At 33.9% G+C, this 21,920-nt stretch overlaps 1 protein-coding gene and 1 pseudogene across 1 annotated transcript in view; one reads left to right on the top strand and one right to left on the bottom strand.

Moving 5' to 3' along the window:
* The window catches only part of NEGR1 (neuronal growth regulator 1), a 1,040,237-nt gene that overhangs the window by 878,224 nt on the left and 140,093 nt on the right, over positions 1 to 21,920 (bottom strand). The window lies entirely within an intron of this gene.
* Positions 9,204 to 10,026, top strand: LOC133245343 (small ribosomal subunit protein eS1-like; annotated as a pseudogene).

Here is a 21,920-nt window from a genome sequence, read left to right as displayed (position 1 = left end):
GGAAAGAGACTAAAAACATAGTTCTCCCTTCAACTGTAGAAGCTGCTGACTTGCAAATCTCTTGCCTTAAGGTTTATTGATGATCAATAGTGAGAAAATAAGAAAATAGAGAATTTCTGAGCCATAACCAATGAGGTTTTTTTGCTCTCCCATAATCTCTGTAGTGGAGAAGGCAATGGCACCCCACTCCAGTACTCTTGCCTGGAAAATCCCATGGATGGAGGAGCCTGGAAGGCTGCAGTCCATGGGGTCGCTGAGGGTCGGACATGACTGAGCGACTTCACTTTCACTTTTCACTTTCATGCATTGGAGAAGGAAATGGCAACCCACTCCACTGTTCTTGCCTGGAGAATTCCAGGGATGGGGAGCCTGGTGGGCTGCCATCTATGGGTTCACACAGAGTCGGATATGACTGAAGTGACTTAGCAGCATAATCTCTGTAACTCTGTAATTATGTAATCTCCATAATCTCTGTAGTCCACGGGGTCTCAAAGAGTTAGACACAACTGAGCAACTGAACTGAACTGATAAAAAATCATTACCTAAAAGGAGGAGGTAAAATATTGTTTCATGTAATTGATTTAAAAGATAGAATTCAAAAAATGCTTTGTTACAACAACTAGGATTTCCTGTGAATTCTTTTTAAAGAAAATAAAAAAAAAAAAAGAAGTTCAGAACAAAATTTAAGTTTTTAGAATTGGGGTATAAAAAACATACAAACAAAACAAAATAGGAAAACGGCAGCAAAACTTTGAGCAATATGACGATGAATAAAATTACTTGGAAACTCAATAATACATAGAAACATTTAAGCAGAAAGTAAAGAGCAAATGGCTCACAGAATTGGGATTAATTTAACTAAAATGATCCTCTTCCCTGGTGGTTTAGACAGCAAAGAATCTACCTGCAATGCAGGACACCCAGGTTTAATCCTTGTGATAGGAAGATAGCCTGGAGAAGGAAATGGCAACCTACTTCAGTGTTCTTACCTGGAGAATTCCATGGACACTGGAGCCTGGCTGCCTACAGTCCATGGGATCACAAAGAGTCAGACAGGACTGAGTGATTAACACACACTTCTAATAAAAATGAATTTGATTGCCAGTATGGGGGCAGGAGGAGAAGGGGACGACAGAGGATGAGATGGCTGGATGGTATCACTGACTCGATGGACGTGAGTTTGAGTGAACTCTGGGAGTTGGTGATGGACAGGGAGGCCTGGCATGCTGCAATTTATGGGGTCGCAAAGAGTCGGACACAACTGAGTGACTGAACTGAACTGACTGATGGATGTACAACATTATGAGAAACCTAATTCCATTGTTTCTACTCTGTTATATTAATAACTGCCTTTAAGTAAGTTAGTGATAGAAATGATATGTGTTAGCTCACTCGGCTGGAGAAGGCGATGGCACTCCACTCCAGTACTCTTGCCTGGAAAATCCCATGGGCGGAGGAGCCTGGTAGGCTGCAGTCCATGGGGTCGCTTTCACTTTTCATTTTCATGCATTGGAGAAGGCAATGGCAACCCACTCCAGTGTTCTTGCCTGGAGAATCCTGAGGACGGGGCAGCCTGGTGGGCTGCCGTCTTTGGGGTCGCACAGAGTCGGACACGACTGAAGCAACTTAGCAACAGCAGCAGTAGCAGCAGCAGCAGCTCACTCGGCACTGAATATTTTTCATTTGTAGAATTAGGCTGGATTTTACAACAAAATCATTGATAAGTATATGAGGTATGATGTTGAATTAATTCTGAGCTAACATTTCCATTCTAAAGGAGATCAGTCCTGGGTGTTCTTTGGAAGGACTGATGCTAAAGTTGAAACTCCAATACTTTGGCCACCTCATGCAAGGAGTTGACTCATTGGAAAAGACTCTGATGCTGGGAGGGATTGGGGGCAGGAGGAGAAGGGGATGACAGAGGATGAGATGGCTGGATGGCATCACCGACTCGATGCACATGAGTCTGGGTGAATTCCGGGAGTTGATGATGGACAGGGAGGCCTGGCGTGCTGCAATTGATGGGGTCGCAAAGAGTCGGACATGACTGAGCGACTGAATTGAACTGAACTGAACTGAACATTTTCACTGATAAAAATATTGGTACAAATAATTTCATTTGAAAATACAAAATCACCTGAATGATCAAAAGGGACTATAATTTCCTTATTGTATAACATATAAGTCACATTTTAGAATGAGTACCAATTTTTTACTTAAAAATATACTTTTCAATATCAATAATGATAAAATGATTAAAGTCAGAAGTTACTCTAAATTACTTATTAGTTGATACATTTCACTCAATAACATGCAACCCAGAAATAACCTTAGTAAACAAACTGTTAGGATGAAGAAGTGACATCTGTATACAGTCACTATTGCAAAATGTATTACTGTGATGATTTATCATTCAAATTTCCTATTATATCTACCTAACAAAGCACAAAGAAAGATTATTATGCAAGCTATGTAAAAAGCCTTCCTTCTTTAATGAAAAACTGAATGTCCCAAATAAAACTCTACATGAGCACATAAGCTGGGGCATATGTATTTTTATTATTGTTCATCCACTAAGTCAGGTCCGACTCTGTGGCCTCATGGAATACAGCATGACAAGCTTCCCTGTGCTTCACTGTTTCCCAGAGTTGTGCTCAAACTCAGTGCTGGTGGTGCCATCCAACCATATCCTCTGCCACCTTCTTCTTCTCCTGCTTTCAATCTTTCCCAGCATCAGGGTCTCTTCCAATGAGTCAGTTCTTTGCATCAGATGGCCAAAGTATAGGATTTGACTTCAGAATCAGTTCTTTTAATAAATATTCAGGATTGATTTCCTTTATGACTGACTGACTGGTTTGATCTCCTTACCTTCCAAGAGTACCTTCCAAGGGACTCTCAAGAGTCTTCCCCAGCACCACAATTTGAAGGCATCAATTTTTTGGTGCACAGCCTTCTTTATGTTCCAATTTACAATCTGTTCATGACTACTGGAAAAAGCAAAGCTTTGACTATACAAACCTTTGTAGGCAAAGTGATGTCTCTGCCTTTTAATATGCTGTCTAGTTTTGTCATAGCTTTTCTTCCAAGAAGCACATGTCTTTTTATTTGTGACTGCTATTACTTTCACTTTTTTAAGATTGAATTTTATTTTATCTTGAAGTTTGTTCATAGTCTCTATAGTAATAATAGAATAACACAATTTTCATAGCACTGTAATTACTATAGGATGCCAAGAGTTGGACTATGATATAGAGGACAATATAAAATGTCCTTTATTTTATATGCAATTAAAATTTTAAGTTTGGTCCCTTAATTACATAGTAGTGGTATATGAACTACATACACCTACTATCTATAAGTTATTGGCAAATAAGATTATTATGAAATTCAGCATTAACATAAAACAGCAGTTTATTTTATGAAAATTGCAAGGAAATATTACTGCTAGTATGGATATAAGTAGAACACAAAAAGAATATTAAATAGATCAAATATAGTAGCTAATGCTTGGAGGTGGTGGTTTACTCGCTAAGTCATGTCTGACTCTTATGACCCCATGGACTATAGCCTGCCAGGCTTCTCTGTCCATAGGATTTTCCAGGAAAGAATACTGGAGTTGATAGCCATTTCCTTCTCTGACCCAGGAATCGTCCCGACCCAGGAATCAAACCCAGGTCTCCTGCATTGCAGGCAGATTCTTTACTGACTGAGCTATGAGGGAAGCTAATGCTTATTGTATTCAATTATTTATGAAGTAATGTAATGCAATAATGAGACCTATGTTTCTTTTGAAAGTTTCATATTTCTTACTCCAAATCAAGAAATGTCAACTGCTAGAACTGGTGGAAGTGTGTGAAAGCCCTTTAAAATAATTGAAAATGATCAATACTTTTTTTCCCTAGGACAAAAAATTGAAAAGCAAACAAGTTAAGTGATATGACAATGGTCATACAGCTGGTGACACAGATGAGAGTAGATTGTAGTGTCTAAACTTTTAGTTCAAAATTTTATTACATTTTGGTGTTCCTCATAGACAGCCTTCCCAACACTGAAGTAAATTTGCCTTATGATAGCAAGAATACTGAATCCTAAACAAAAATTGTAGGACTACTCGTGATAGTCTATTAGGCAATGTGATTTCCTCTTGAAAGTCATCACAAAATACATTTGCATGTGTACTTATTAGAGAGAGAGTAAAAGAGGGACAGGGAGAGAAGCATTTTGGAGAAAAAAGGTACTGGTGGAGATGAGAGTTTTGTATTACTCTCTCCATATTATTTATTTCTTGATCTTTACAAATTCTAGGAACAAAATTTTCAAAACCAAACTACAATTTTAAAACTACAGCTACAAAACTCTGAAACAATCATTATTTTTATTTGTCAATTTTTTAATATAAAAATATATTATTTTTAAAAAATATCTCTGTTAGCTATACTGAATACATAACTGAATCTTAATGAATATATGTTGTTTTATTAATGTCTGAATAAGTCTTCACTACTAAAATTAACTGCCAGAGAGTCCTGACTGTGTTTTTAGTTTCTGTCACTTTCCGAGATACATAAATTTAACATTATAGGGTGAAAGTCCACATGCTTAGAGGCAGCATCATGTAATGGCACAAACCTAGAGCCAGAGACCAGGTTCTACTTCTATATGTTATTAATGACTTCTAGGGAGTTGGGCTAGTTTTTTACTTTGCCTGAGCCTGTTATTTCTTCTGTAAAACAACTGTAGTGTCAAGAACTGTCAAAGGTCAGAGATTTTACTCTACTTCTAAGTTAATATGTCAGCATTCCACACTTAAGACTGACAGTAGACTCTTGGATCAGAGACAAGAACTTTATTACTCAATACAAGATTCAGATTCTCATCAATTCCCTTCCATCCCAAGAAACAAGGTGGTGATGCTGAATGACTTAGATGGATACTATAAAGTAGGCTTATGTTACAGTGGAGGATTTCTGAATTTAGAAAAAAACCAATTCTGTAAGAGGGTTTCAGCAAGCCTCTTCAACACTTTCTCCAGAGGGAGATCTTATTTTGATTAAAGTAAACTCAAAACAATCCATTTTTTGCCATGGAGGAAGATAACATCTCTTTCTTCTAAGTCTGCTTGCTTCAGAAACATCCTTGAAAAGATAGTTAAGGACAAAAGTTGTCACACAATGTATAAAAACACCATGGAAAATTGCCTCCCAACAGGTAATAACACCATCCCTGTGAGCCAGTCTATATGAATATTAGCACTCACAAATGTAAAAATTGAAATTTGTTATATGTTATTAGTTATTACCACTAGAAATTTTCTAAAAATATTTAGATTTTGTATAATGAAATGTTGAAGATTCAAAACTTATTAAGTTGGCATTATAGTCTAATTTGTTAAGTAACTCCCAATAAGGCTTGCCACTTTACACACATGCATTTTATATGTAAAAAAACAAAGAAGCAGCCAACAGTCTTTAGTGTCCTCAAGTCTTTGATAAAACATCCTTGGAAAGACACACAGTTCATCACAATCAGAGAATATTTAACTCACAATGTTTCTCTTTCTAAAACTAAAGGGAAATAAATGCAAACATATATTTACAATCCTATACCATTCCTTCCAAAATCTAAACAAGAAAGTGGAAGTAAACAACATTATTTCTAACTGGTTAAAAGAAAACAAAACACAAAACAAAATCACTGATAAACATTAATTAGAAAAGTATTTTAGGAAGAAAGTAAACGGTATGAGAACATATATTCAAAAGAATATTAATAACTTCATTTAAAGGTACTAACCTTTCACAGGCTTACCCTCTGAGCCACCAGGGAAGTCCAGAGAATCTTAAAGAACTACTTAATCTAAACTTTGAATTATATGGATAAAAATCTTATCTCTCATTGATCACATTAAAGCATGAAATATTTCTCATTAGCTACAGGATATAGGTCGTTAAAAGCTCAAAGAGTGTAGAAACATAAGCTAAGGTTGCATTACACAATATAATCACATTGGATCATGATAAAGCATTACATTAAGGGTTTGCGATTGTGTTAAATCACTTTAAGACTAACACATATTCACAAGAACAGGTGCAAAACATTTGGGCAATCAAGACAAAAAATATTAAAGTACGCCTATAAATCATGAAATCTGTATATCTGAAAAATAAATCACTGCCCCACGTGTGAAGGATAATAAACAGAGGTGCCACAGCATAAACATAACTCACAGTAATAATTTGAAATTGAAATAATAATAGAAAATATTCATAAATTGCATGAAATGATTTTTATTCTATAAATACTTATGGAAGCCATTTAAAAGTGACCATTCACGCTAAATGAAATCATTTCAGAAATTCTATACATTTTTAAGTAAAGTCATTTTACGAAATGCAACAAACATTTCTATTAAATTGCTCTGGTTTAAGAATACTTAACCCTTTTAAATGATATTGTTAAATTTCTTGAATAAGGCTAAAATTTCTGAAGCCATATTTATATTGTTTGATACATATTTAGTCACTTGAGAAAAATGCCTTTGTTTTTCTATATTTAGTCATGCTAACAGCAGTACATCCTAGAGCAAAAAAGAATAAATCACATTCAGTCAACATTTAAGTTATTTATTAATAGGTACACAATTTTGTTAATTGCTTTGTATACCAAAATCAGTGAAAGTGAATGTGAAAGTGAATCACAAACAGTGACTGAGAAAGAAACATACAGCAAAGACTTTTGGCCAAGTAGGAATAATGACAAGTGATATGAAAGTTAAGGGGGAAGAGTTTCCTAAGAGATCAAAGTAATAAAATGCTGCAGCGTAGGCAAGCAGGAAGGCATCTGAAGGTCCAATTTATTTCCAGTGTTTGGAGTAGAATCAAATTGCCAGGTTTAAGAGAATGAATGAAAATGAATGGAAATAAATAATGTTGATTACTCTCTCAGTTAATGGCATATCTATTCCACTTGTAATTGTTCAGAAGAAATAGCTTAGAGTCATCCTTCATTCCTTTTTTTTTTTTTTTTGCTCTGATACTTCATATCCCATTTATCAGAAAATACTGCTAACTCTGCCTTCAAAATATATTGAGAATATAACCCCTTTCACTGAGTTGTTAGTACCCGAACCAATTCACCATTACCTCTTGCTGGGATTATGACAATAGTCTGAAATTTGGTATCCTGCTTAGACAGTTTCACACCTAGTCTCTTCTTAATCCTATTGCCAAAATGGTCCTGTTAAAACCATAGCGCCGTTATTGGAAGCCCTCTGCTCAAACTCCCTAATGCGGAGTATTAGGAGTATTAGTAATGAGGAGCATCACTTCATTTTGAAATGTAGTACACTTTTGAAATGACACTTCTTTAATTAATATGATATCACTATTCATGAACTTTACTATTAACACAGGGCAGCTTATAACTCCAGTGAGTGAAAAGAGAAATCACCAAATCTCAGCTGATTTTATAGCAATCAAGAACAAAAATAACATGTATAATATATTCTAAAAGACAGTTGCCACCTTCTATTTAAGGCACTTATGCTGTAAAATTAAAAGACGATTATTTTAAAATTTGAAACAGAATCTAAAGTGTATAGTGCAAGGGCCAGAGGATTTCAAAGATCTATTGGTGAAGTAAAAACTAGCCAATAGTGGAAGGGAGCTAAAATTTTTCCTTTTACTAAACAGTCATGAAGGCGTCTTCAAGTTGTCTTTGAGATTTTATTTATTTGAATCGGAAAAGATATCTGTTCAGCTAATTTTAAGATTTCTTGAAAAACTACAAGACTGTTTAAAAATAGCTTTAACAATACATACATATCATTCTTTTAAAATTAAAAAATTAGTTTGCCACAACTATATTCATCTACAAATAAAGACTCATAGACAGAGTTATTAATCAATCCATACTTTTAAATTAACTAGCTTGTCACTTTTGCAGATATGCAGGAAAAAATCCATCATAAATTTGATTAGCTTTAAATATATAGCTCTACAGTCTAAATTACTACTTGGAAGCCAAATCTTTTGATATGAATTAATAAATACAAAATTCTTTTCATATCTGAAAAATGTACCTTTTGATGTTAAATTGTGCATTTCATAGTGAGAATAAAAATGCAATGAGAAATGCTTTTTTCCCACAAAAATTTATTCTTTCAAGGAGGTAAGCTAATGAGACAAAACAAAGTAAAAAATTTTTATACTATATAGTAAAATACTATTTTCCAGCTTTTTTGAGATATAATTGTCACATACCATTGTGTAAGTTTAAGGGGTCCTACATGTTGATTTGATACAGTTATATAAATCAAAATGTGTACAACCACAGAAGTAGTTAACACCACTATCTCTACCATATGTCATATCTACCATTTCTTTTTTGGTGGTGAGAATATTTAAGATGCCAAAAGGCGGAAAAAAAAAAAAAAAGAGCAAAAGTGGAGTAAGGAACAAATAAGACAAAAAAAAGCAAGATCATAGACCTAAATGTAATATACTGATAATCAAACTAAATGGAAAATGTTCTCAACATCCCAGTTAACAGGCAGAGATTGTCAAACTGGATTAAAAAAAGCAAGAACCTATTCTATATAGCCAGAAATACACCATAAATATAAAGGCATAAATAAGTTAAAATTCAAAGATGGGCTAACATACTCTACACAAGACTAATCAGAAGGAAGTTGGGATCATTATACAAATAACAGAACAACAACAACAACAAAAAACCCTTACTTCAGAGCAAAGAATATACCAGAGATAAAGAAGGTGTGTTCATAATTATAAGATGTAAATAATTCAAGAGGACAAAACCCTAAATTAATTTCACCTAATAAAAAGTTTCAAAATATATAAAGTCATGCTCTAAAACTGAAAGAATAAATGGCAAATCCACAGTTAAAGTTAGTTTCTTAAGTATCTATTAATAATAATAGAATAAGAAAAAGCATCTTTTATGATATGAAACACTTTAACACCATCAATGAACTTATTGTAATTTTACGTTTATAGAATACTCTACCAGACACAGCACTGTATACATTCTCTTCAAGTGGACGTGAAATATGTATCAAGATAGGCTTTATTCTGGCTCATAAAAAATTGTCTCAATAGATAAAATTCAAGTCTTAGTATGTTCTCTTTCCACAGTGAAATTAAATTGCAATTAAAAAAAATAAATACCTTTTGGCTCTCTGAGCGGCACCATGGCGATCGACAAGAACAAGTGCCTTACGAAAGGAGGCAAAAAGGGAGCCAAAAAGAAAGTGGTTGACCCATTTTCTAAAAAAGACTGGTATGATGTGAAAGCACCAGCTATGTTCAATATAAGGAATATTGGGAAAACATTGGTCACGAGAACTCAAGGAACCAAAATCGCATCTGATGGCCTCAAAGGTCGTGTTTTTGAAGTGAGTCTTGCTGATCTGCAGAATGGTGAAGTAGCATTTAGAAAATTCAAGCTAATTACTGAGGATGTTCAGGGCAAAACCTGCCTAATTTTCATGGTATGGATCTTATCCCGTGACAAAATGTGCTCCATGGTCAAAAAATGGCAGACCATGATTGAAGCTCACGTTGATGTCAAGACTACCGATGGTTACTTGCTTCGTCTGTTCTGTGTGGGTTTTACTAAAAAGCGCAACAGTCAGATTCGGAAGACCTCTTACACCCAGCACCAGCAGGTGCACCAGATGATGGAAATCATGACCCCAGAGGTGCAGACAATGATTTGAAAGAGGTGGTCAATAAATTGATTCCAGATAGCATTGGAAAAGACATAGAAAAGGCTTGCCAATCTATTTATCCACTCCATGATGTCTTCATTAGAAAAGTAAAAATGCTGAAGAAGCCCAAATTTGAATTGGGAAAACTCATGGAGCTACATGGTGAAGGTAGTAGTTCTGGAAAAGCTACTGGGGATGAGACATGTGCTAAAGTTGAACGAGCTGATGGATACGAGCCACCAGTCCAAGAATCAGTTTAAAATGCAGACTTGATGGTGACAAATAAAAGATCTTATTTGTGGTAAAATAAATAAATAAATAAAATTTCCTGGAAATGTCCCCAAACTGGAACTAGATAAAATACTTCTAGATAACTCATGAGTCAAAAAAAGAAAAATAAGAAATTTGTGGCATGTTGTTGAACAGTATTCAGGGGAATTTTATAGCACTATATGCCTAGATGGGTTTCCTTGGTGGCTCAGCTGGTAAAGAATCCACCTGCAATGCAGAAGACCCCAGTTTCATTCCTGGGTTAAGAAGATCTGCTGGAGAAGGGATAGGCTACCCACTCAAGTATTCTTGGGCTTTCCTGGTAGCTCCAGCTGGTAAAGAGTCTGCCTGCAATGTGGGAGATCTGGGTTTGATCCCTCAGTTGGGAAGATTCCCTGGAGAAGGGAAAAGCTACCCATTCCAGGATTTTAGCCTGGAGAATTCCACGGACTGTATAGTCCATGAGGTCACAAAGAGTCGGAGATGACTGAGTGACTTTCACTTTCACTTTCATAGGCCTACATTGGAAGTAAAACAGGTCTCAATTCAGTAACGTCAGCCTTTCTCTTAAGAAATTTTAGAAGAAGGGAAAGACACAATCTTTTATTGTAAATATACACCAGGAAATTCAGATTATTCTTAATATGAAATAAAACATAACATTAAAGAAAACAGAAATATAAGCTCTAGTCTTTTTTTATCCAATTCCTTTTTTCATTGCAATTGAGTTTTGAGGGATTTTTCTGATGTTTATTTCTGATCATAAACATTTGATATTGATAAATTATTTAACATGTGACCTAAATTCAAATTTTATTTAAATATGTATTGGCAAAAAAGAATACTCAAAACTTAACATCCTAAACACACATGTACAAACAAACATCCATACACACTCAGTGTGACATAAGCAATTCTTAAGGCTCCAGATGCACAGGCACCACATCCCTTGCTATAGTACTAAGAATTTTAGCCAATGATGTGAACAAATTCTAAGACTTAAGTATGTGATGAAGCACATCAGACAATAAAGCAACCCTAGCTGATGTGGAGTTCTTTCTTATTACAAAAATATAAAATACTAAATTACATTTTATAAATTGACTTAGAAATATTCATATTTTTGAAGTTCCAAAAATTAGATATAAATGAGAGAATTATATGATGCCAGAAACAGAATTTAAAGCTAGATTTTTACAACTGAAGTATAGCTGATAGATAATATTAATTTCTGGCATACATCATATGATCCCAATATTTTTATAGGTTGTACTTAATATATAATTATAAAACAATGCCTATATTTCCTTGTGTTATACAATATATCCTTGTTGCTTATCTATCTTATACATAGTAGGTTGTATCTCTGAGTCCCACAGTCCCACCTTGTGAGACTGGGCATCCTTGCCTCATTCCTGATTTTAGAGGAAAAAACTGAGAAGCGTTTTAACTGTGCTTTGTCATAAATGGCATTTATTATGTTGAGATATGTTTCCTGTATACTTACTTTTATGAGCTAATTCTTTTAAATCACAAATTGGATGTTGAGTTTTGTCAAATGCTTTTTCTGCATTTATTGAGATAATTATATGATTGATTTAATTTTTTTTTATTGAAGCACAGTTGATTTACAATGTTGTACTAGTTTCAGATGTACATCAAACTGATTCATGTATACATGCATCATGATACATGCATATCTATGTTTTCAGACTCTTTTCCTTTATGGGTTACTACAAAATATTGAGTATAATCCCCTGTACTATACAAAAGGTCCTTGTTGGATATCTACTTAATACATAGTAGTGTGTATATGTTAATCCATAATTCCTAATGTATCCCTCCCTCGGCTTTCCCCTTTGGTAACCATAAGTTTGTTTTCTATGTCTGTGGGTCTATTTCTGTTTTGTACATAAGTTCATTTATATCTTTTTTTTTTTGATTTCACATATAAGCAATATCATATGAAAAATCAAAATATATATAGAGGAACAACAAAAGGATTATTACGTGACTTATAACCAACATTAATAAAATATATAAATACAATATAATTTTCAAGCTGCTTAAGGAAAATATCTATGACCCTTGAATTCTAGACCCATCTGAACTGTCATTGAAGAGACCCATTTGAACTTCACTGTCAGCGAAGACATTTTCTGATACAACAGAATGTTCTTCATATATTGTTGCTCAATGTACTTGGGTAGAAAAGAAGGAAATATACAAAATTCAGGAGAAGGGTGTAGGGTGAAAATATCAACAGTAAGCATAAAAATTAATGATTTTAGTAAATCTCAATATGCACCACAATAATTTACAATGGTGAGTTAAAACTATAGAATTAAGACAATATAGAATAACATCAAAGGCTACATGTGAGGAAAATCAATATTTAAGCATTCTGAATCCTGAAATGTTTAGGCGGAGGATAAAGCTACAAACTTTAGTGTATTGTCAATTGAATATATTTGTAAAAATCCAAAGACAACTATTATAAAAGCAGAAATATAAACAATTTAAAAGTGGTATCATGGGGAAAGGAATATGAATTGCAGCCATCAGACTGAATGCACAACAACAACGAAATAAAATATATCTAAAAGAAGGAAGCAAGGAAGGAAGGAAAGGAGGGAGGGAGGGAGAAAAGGAGGGAAGAATGAATAAAGAGAAATATCCTGGAAAATATATTCATACAATACTATAAAGCAGATAACACGAATGAACTAGAGCATTATTTTAGACATGAATAAGTCACCAAAATGGCATGTTAGTGGGAAAAAAAGGAAATGATCAAAATATAGATAATGTATGGTAAAATCTCCCATAGGTAAAGAATCTGCCTGCATGTAGGAACCTCAGTAAATGCAAGTTCAATCCTTGGGTCGGGAAGATCCCCTGGAGAGGGCCATGGCCACGCAGTCCAGTATTCTTGCCTGGAGAATTCCATGGACAGAGGAACCTGGTGGACTATAGTCATGGACTCGCAAAGAATTGAACACAACTGAAGTGACTTAGCATGCATGCATGGTACAATTTATGCTTTTTAAAATATATTAAATGGGTATTATTACTATTATATACAGCATAAAAATGTAGGAGGTATACATACATGCCAACTTCACTTTGCTTATGACATAACTTAAGGTTAGGAGAAAAGAAAATTATGGAGTGAAAAATTCTGAGTTTGATTTATAATATTCTATTTTTCATGTTTTTCTTGCTGTAATATGTTATTCTTTTAAAAATAAAAGATACAAAATAAACAGCTTGAAGTGTCAGCAGTTGTTATATCTATTTGGGAGGTAGAGTGTTATGTTATTCTTTATACTTTTATTTATTCTTCATTTATTTTTAAACATAAAATATTTTAATCTGAGGCAGTAGAGTTTAAACATTACAAAAGTTTCAAAAGCATGGAAGAAGTTATAAAACAGGAGTATTTATTTTCTTAGACCATATTTATATTACATATTGTAAATAATTTCAATTAAATTATTTCTTTTCCATCTACCATGCCTCCTTTGACAATAGCCAGGTTTGGGCTAAAATTTTCTCTATCCCATTTTGGATGTTTAGTACTGGTAACTATAGCTGATCTTATACTTTCCTTGTTTTTGGAGTCTAGCCAATAGGTAAGTTTACCACCTCATTGTTGCTTGCTATTCTCCAGAAGCATCATATTATTAAATTATATCCAATAATCAGGAATTAAATGGTCAAATAATTTTGAAAGAGACCTTTAGTTCTAATAAACTGAACCACAGAGAAAAACTGGTTGTGAAGGGAGAATCTGATTTCTGAATCCATGTCACCCTATCAATTCCCCAGCTTCTATTTATACTTTTGTCTGTATTCTGCACTTCAAATGATTTCAGGCAATTTCATATTTATAAAAAAAAATAGAAGAGGAAATAATTAAGGAACACTTTTGAGAAATACTAGAAAATTTTCATTTACTGAAATTTTTTCCATATTTTATATAAAACATATATTATTGCTTAAAAATAACAAACATGTTCTTGTTTAAGTGATAGATGTTTGAAGTTAGTTTTGCTTTCATGAAATTCACATATAATCTGTAGTAAAGGGAAAGAGTTTAATAGCAATATATATTAGAAATAAGTAGAAATTGGGCAAAGACTTAAGTTTGGGGTTAGAATTCTATCTTGATTCCAAAGAGACACTTATATTTTTAATAATTTTTAGAGGCAGATTATAATACATGTATATTTGCTTTAGGAAATCTAGTTTTATACCAAGTAACATGAACAATATAAAAACTGCTTTTTCTTAGACAGTTATTTTGAATATAAATTATAAATTGTCTTTCATGTGAACTAAATTGTTAATTTTTTAATGAAATAATGCATTCAATTTGCTGTATGCAATGAAATACATACAAAATAATAACCAATTATTTCTGGCGCATCATCAATTAGATATATTATTGATAAATGTTATGATTAGATAAGAAAGGAAATTTTCACCTTGTCATTCTTTCAGTATAATTTTCCAAGAAAGATATATTTAGATTTGAAAGGAAGTTAAAATTGTTAATTTTTTTCAATAGAGATATCTTGAACATCTAACATGTGCCAGATAATTTTCTGTTCGATATGGCTATAAAGATTAAAGATGTAGACACCACAGTTATACTCACCAACATCATACGAATGCCATGTAATATAATAAGTACTAACACAGAAGTACTCAACATTCAAAAAACTAAGATCATGGCATCCAGTCCCATCACTTCATGGCATATAGATGGGGAAATAAGTATATGGGATCGCAAAGAGTCAGACACAACCGAGCCAACTAAACAACAGCAACACAGAAGTATGCACAAACTACTTGGGAGCATTTTAAATTAAGAATATTATGTTAGAAAAGGGGGACGTCCTAGGGAAAAAGACTCATGTGTATAATTCATATGTAATCCATATGGTCAATTCAAGAAACCACAAAGTAGCTCACTAGTACAGAAAGATAGACCATGAATACCAAAGATACAACTGGAAATATATGGACTAATCCACGGACATGGCTTATTTCCGAAATAAGCAAGTTTCTGTACCTATCATGTCTAAGGAATTATAAAATTATAAATGTTAAATTTTATCCAGACATTTTAGTATTGACATGTCATGAATTTACACCAGGGAATTAGATTAAAAGATATAAACATATCACACATTTAATAAAGAAGATTGCACACTCATCCTTATGCATTATCTTGAACTTATTTGGAAGTTGGTTACTAAAATTTAAGTAATTTATTCTCTTATTACAATACACCACAATCAACAGGATTGCTACTAAATTTATTGAGACCTTTTATTGAACTTTATTTTAACAAATCAACAGTAATAATATTGGTCAACAGTGACAGCTTAATTAAAGCAATATATTTTTCTAAGATTTGATTAGTGGAACTCTTTGTTTAAATGATGGTAACTACACCTCTTTGACAAAATCTACAGGCCCTTAATAAATAGTTGTTGTTGTTGTTTTCTTTAAATGAACTTGGAATCATACACACTCCCTTGGGTTGAATTGCCACAAAAGAAGGATTTTCCCTTAATGCACTGTGTCCCTTGGTTTATGGCTGTCTAGCATGGTAGGGGTTTAGCAAAAATAAATCTCTAGTCAAACAATGCAGTTAGTACAAGTAAAAAACTAGAAGTTTTTACTCAGTGCTATCAAGGTAATAATTAACTATTTATAGCAAAAAGAAAAAGCATGATAATAAAAAAGTCAGAAGTTAATAAAGAAAGGGAATGAAGTAACTGCATGCACACCATACCCATGCAATCATCATAAATATCCTGATAAAGAAGCCGTCTCTTTAACAAAGCAACTCTGTATCAGAGAATGAAACAGCAGAAACTGGAGAGGATCCATAGATCATTTTTCATTCTACTTCATCAGACTCCAACTCCATGCCCTCCTGAACGCAGAGATAATTCATACTTAGATTTCAAAATTTAATGCTTTGTTAGGGAGGTTTCCCTTGGTCAAAGTGTGATTAAAAAAAAACAAAAAAAGAATTCTACAAAGCAAAAGGTAATTCTGAACCAGAAAGCATGGAAATAAAGATTCACGGTTATGACAAATACTACTGATCTTCCACATAAGTAAGCCAATTTTCATATTTTAAATATAATTTTAGGATACAACGAAATTATTACTACCAAAACAACTGTCCCACAACCAATGTGATGTGAATGATTCAACAGAAAAGATAGTTTTCCACTACCACAATCACTTTAGACAGGCAATAAAATAAGATGAATATTAAACATAATAATCTGACTGACTGATTGAGATAGATAGGGGAGAGAGAGAGAGAAAGGGAGAAAATACATATTGCTTTATGGTTTAAAATTACTTTCATACATTTTCTCATATAGGCAAATAATTAATCTGTTGAATGTCTGTTATCTTTCAAGGAACATTATGTACACAATATCATTTAATCCTAACTGCAACAGTCACTCAAATACTAAATCTGGCTTAAACAAGTCCTTTTTTTTTTTTTTGGTTCCTGTTCCAATCATCTTTAAGTGAAAACATATCGCTTTAGCTAAAATGCATGATACCTAGAAAGAAGGAGAGTAACCAAAATCTCCTATTAGACATTTCTGGCTAGCATGTTCCAATCAGTTGCATTATCTGATGAGTGAATCATAATCTCTGAATGTGTGTGAGAATGTTTGTGTGGCATCTGTGTTTGTGTTGCAAGCAATCAGAAATAGTAACTGAAGAATGACAGAGAGAGCACTAGCAAATGGACAATGAACGGGCAACCGGTGATGGAGATGGCTGGGGGGGGTTAGACTCTTTGGTGGTAAGAGACATGTTTGTCATCTGCTGTGTTGTTTTATTTGCACATCTGGTACAATGACTGGCAGTGAGGTGCTTCATAAATATGTTTCATGGTTGCTAGAGATTCAGAATGAAGGTCTCCACAGGAGATAACATTTCACAAATTTTGCTATTCCTGTACCATAAGCAATGAGACTTCACATATGACATTGTGGTTTTAACTTTGGCTTTTAGATGGGGAAACAATGGAAATAGTGACAGACTTTATTTTCTTGGGCTCCAAAATCACTGTGAATTGTGACTGAAGCCATGAAATTAAAAGCAGCTTGCTCCTTGGAAGAAAAGCCATGACAAACCTAGACAGTATATTAAAAAGCAGAGACATTACTTTGCCAACAAAGGTCTGTATGGTCAAACTTATGGTTCTTCCAGTAGTCATGTATGGATGTGAGAGTTGGACCATAAAGAAGGCTGAGTACCGAAGTACTGATATTTTTGAACTGTGGTGCTGGAAAACACTCTTGAGAGTCCCTTGGACAGCAAGGAGATCAAACCAGTCAATTCTAAAGGAAATCAATCCCGAAAAGTCATTGTCAGGATTGATGCTGAAGCTGAAGCTCCAACACTTTTGGCCTTCAGATGTGAAGAGCTGACTGGTAGGAAAATATCCTGATGCTAGTAAAGACTGAAGGCAGGAGGAGAAGGGGATGACAGAGGACAAGATGGTTTCATGGCATCACTGACATGATGGAAATGGACATGAGTTTGAGCAAGCTCCTGGACAGGGAAGCCTGGCATGCTGCAGTCTAGGGGTTAACAAGAGTCAGACATGACTGAGCAACTGAACCTTTAATAATAAATAACTAATTCTCTTTATGTATCTTAGCTTTTCCTCACTCTTCAGGTAATCAAACACAGGAAACCTTTTGGTTTTGTTCAATGCATACCACAGAACCTAACACATAGGAGGTGTTTAGTGAGTGAGATAGTAAAAAGCACATGAACAAACACAATCTGAATAACATGAGTGATGAAATATTAAAATAACTCTCATTATCCAGGAATAAATTCTCCCTCATTATCAATTAGGCAATGGCAAAGGGGACAAAAAATTGGAAACCATCATTCACCCATGATCATAACCATTTATTTACAAAAAGCTTTTCAGAGAGGCAGTCTTTGAATTTGTTAAGATCACAGCAAACTCTGAAATTTGGTGATGGACAGGGAAGTCTGATGTGCTGCAGTCCACGGGGTCGCAAGAGTTGGACATGACTGAACTGACTAATTGAAGATCACAGACTCCAGAGACACAACTTATGGAAATGTATCCATCTCTTATGTGCCTCCATTTCTCTTGCCTAAAGGATTATAATAGTGTCTATTACAGGATTAAATTATTATTATGAAAGATTTATATTTATCAAAATAAATAAATAATCATACTATATACAAAATAATGTAGTATATTTCAAAAAAGTTCAAAGTACAGAGTTCCACTTGTTGAGCTATTAATCTTCAAGTGGCAAGCAATAAACTTTGAAGAGTTGACCTAAATTAACAAAAAAATAAAGCTTTATTTTTAACAAAAAAAATAAAGCTAATTATGGATAACATTACTGTGAACCTTATCATATTCTTCAGATTTTTGGAAAGGTTTAGTGAAGTAGACTTTAGCCTAACTAAATATCACCCCAACTTAAATTCAGTAATATACAAACATCAAGTTGAAAGATAACACGGTATTTAATAATTTGAGGATAAAAGTGAAAATTAAAAAAAAAAAAACTTCTATAGTAGCTTCTGTTGTCTTTAATTTCAGATTTTTCAAACTATTTATGAAGTAGATTGTTTTTACCTTGTATGTAAGTGTCCATAAAACACATAGTTTAAAAAATGTGTATAGTTTACAATTAATTCAGTAGATACATACAGAAACTTACAATGCACCTGTAAAATAGAAGACGTTCTCTCAGCATTTGTTGAATACACTTAAGACTTTGCTGTGTCAGATAATAATACAACGAGAGTATCTGTCATCATGTAATTGTTCTTTATAATAAAAGGATAGTGGCTAGGTGATGTGTAAACCAGGAAGTAAGTAAAGGTAAACTAGGTGTAACTACACAGTGGGTTTCTGGTTCAGCTGGTAAAGAATTCACCTATAATGTGGGAGACCTGGGTTCTATCCCTGGGTTGGGAAGATCCCCTGGAGAAGGGAAAGGCTACCCACCCCAGTATTTTGGCCTAGAGAATTTCACGGACGATATAGTCTATGCGGTCACAAAGCGTCAGAGGTAACTGAGCGAATTTCACTTTCAGGCTTAAATACATCAATCTAGTGATTAACATTCAGATAATTAGATGAAATATTTTTCCCATTGACATGAAAGAGGGAAATTTTATAGAAGTTTGATAAAACTGTGAAAAACTGCATAAATTCCATCATTTTGCTAAAATATTGGGGTTTAAGTGTTCTGATAAAAATACTGGAATGAAAACTTCCTTCTGTTCTTTTTTTTTTTTAATAAATCTTACCTTCCAACAAGGAAGCCCATGATCAGATGGTTTCACTGTTGAACTATATCAAACATATTAAGAATCAACGCCAATTCTAAAAATCTTCCCCAAAATTGAAAAGTAGGGAACACTTCCTAACTCATTTTATGAAGCCAATATTATCCTGATACCAAAGATGCTACAGAAAAAGAAAACTAAATGTCCAAATATCTGATGAATATAAATGTATTAATCCTTAGTAAATTTTAGCAAAATATACAAAGAGTTCATACAACTCAATATTAAAAAAAAAACCCAATCCAAAAAATGGACAAAAGATCTAAATAGACATTTTTCCAAAGAAGATATACAAATAGCCAACAGGTGTGTGAAAAGATGCCCCACAATGCTGTTGGAGAAATGCAAATCAAAACCACAATGCAGTAACATGTTACACTGGTCAGAATTTCCGTCATCAAAAAGTCTACAAATAATAAGTGCTAGAGAAGGTATGGAGAAAAGGAAAAAATTCCTACGTGGTGGTGAGAATGTAAACCGTTGCAACCATTATGGAAAAGAGCAGTGAGTTCCCTTGAGACACTAAAAATAGAGCTGCCATATGATCTAGCAATCCCACTCCTGGGTATATATCTGGAAAAACAAAAACTCCAATTTGAAAAGATATGTAAATCCCAATGTTCACAGCAGCACTACTTAAAATAGCCAAGACATGGAAACAACCCAAGTGTCCATCAATGGATACTTGGCTTAAGAAAATATGATATATATATAAAATGGGTATCACTCAGTTATAAAAAAGAATGAAATATTGCCACTTGCAACACATAGATGGACCTAAGAGTATATTCAACTTAGAAAAGTAAGTCAGACAGAAAAAGCCAAGTAATATATGATATCACTTATCTGTGGAATCTAAAAATAATACAAAATGACTCTATATACAAATGACTCTATATACAAAACAGAAACAGACTCAGACATATACAAGAAACATATGGTTAACAAAGGGGAAGTGGGGAGGATAAATTGGAAGTATGGAATTAACAGCAATATTCCTTAAAAGAAGGCACATAAATGGTTAAAAGGCTTATCAAAAAAAAGAAAAGTAACAAGGATTTGTGGAGAAATTAAAATGTTTGCGCACTGTTGCTAAGAATGTTAAATAACGCAGCTGTTATGAACATAGTATAGCAGTTCCTCAGAATATTAAAAATAGGATTACTATAGGTTTAGCAATCCCACTTCTTGGTACATATCCAAAAGAAATGAAATCCAGACCTCAAAGAGATATACACACTCCTATGTTCATCACATTATTCTCAATAGTAAAAATTCAGAAACAACTGAAGTGCCCATCAATGGATAAATAAATTTTGTGTGTGTATACAATAGAATATTCAATATTATTCAGACTTAGAAAAGAAGGAAATTCTGCAATGTGGGACAGCATGGATGAACCTAGAGGACACCATGCTAAGTGAAATAAGCCAGTTGCAGAAAGCTGAGTACTGCATGAGTTCACTTGTATAAGATATCTAAAACAGCCAAACACCATAGAAACAGAGAATAGAATGGGGGATGGTGAGGACTGGGAGGAGGAGAAACAGGAACATTGGGTATAAAGTTTCAATTGTATAAAATGAATAATTTCAGAGATCTGTTCTACAACATGGTAACTATAATTAACAACACTGTATCATAAATTTCACTTCCCAAGTGGCTCAGTAGTAAAGAATCAGCCTCCCAATGCACCGGCCACAGGAGACACTGGTTTGATCCCTGGGTCAGGAAGTTCCACTGGAGTACGAAATGGCAACCCATTCTAGTATTCTTGCCTGGAAAATCCCATGGAAAAAGGACCTGGTGGGCAACGGTCCATAGGGTTGCAAAGAATTGGACATGTCTGACCACACACACATTGTACATTTCAAAATTAATTAAAAGGGTAGACTCCCATATTTTGTAACACAATAACAATAAATTTCTAAGTGTTGGCAAAAGAAAAAAAAATTGTCAGAACTGAGGAGTCCTGTAATTATTCTCTTTTCTGCTTCAATTCTAAACTACCTATAAAAAAACAAGGTGAACAAAAAGGCAGGTGTACATAGAAATATTTTTAAAGTTGATAATGCAGAACCTGACTTATGTATGCCAGCAATTACGCTTACTAAATCTGAACCCCAAGATGATAGATTTATACAAACAGATTTCTCTGACCATGCACTCCCAAATACTTTTTCCACATTCACCAATTAAGACAGTCAAGTTACCCCTAAGGTAGCATGAGTGAGAAGATGAGGATGGGATATAGATACATAAATTGATCTACCTTCATACTGGAGAAAATGTCATGAGAGGGGAATAAGGAGTCACTGTGGCCAAACAAAACCAAAAATATACTGTAATATTCCTATAAAATAAAAATAATTTTAGATTTTTAAATTACTTTAATTTGCAAAAATTATACCACAGTTAGCCCTTGAACAAGTGGGGCATAGGGGGCACCAATCTTTCATGCAATCAAAAGTCCAAATATGTGGGAGGAGTTGGCCTCCTGCATATGTGGATT

The sequence above is a fragment of the Bos javanicus genome, chromosome 3, assembly GCF_032452875.1.
Source record: "Bos javanicus breed banteng chromosome 3, ARS-OSU_banteng_1.0, whole genome shotgun sequence".
Taxonomy (NCBI): Eukaryota; Metazoa; Chordata; class Mammalia; order Artiodactyla; family Bovidae; genus Bos; species Bos javanicus.
The sequence above is the reverse complement of the archived record's forward strand: the minus strand, read 5'-3'. Positions and strand labels throughout refer to the sequence as shown.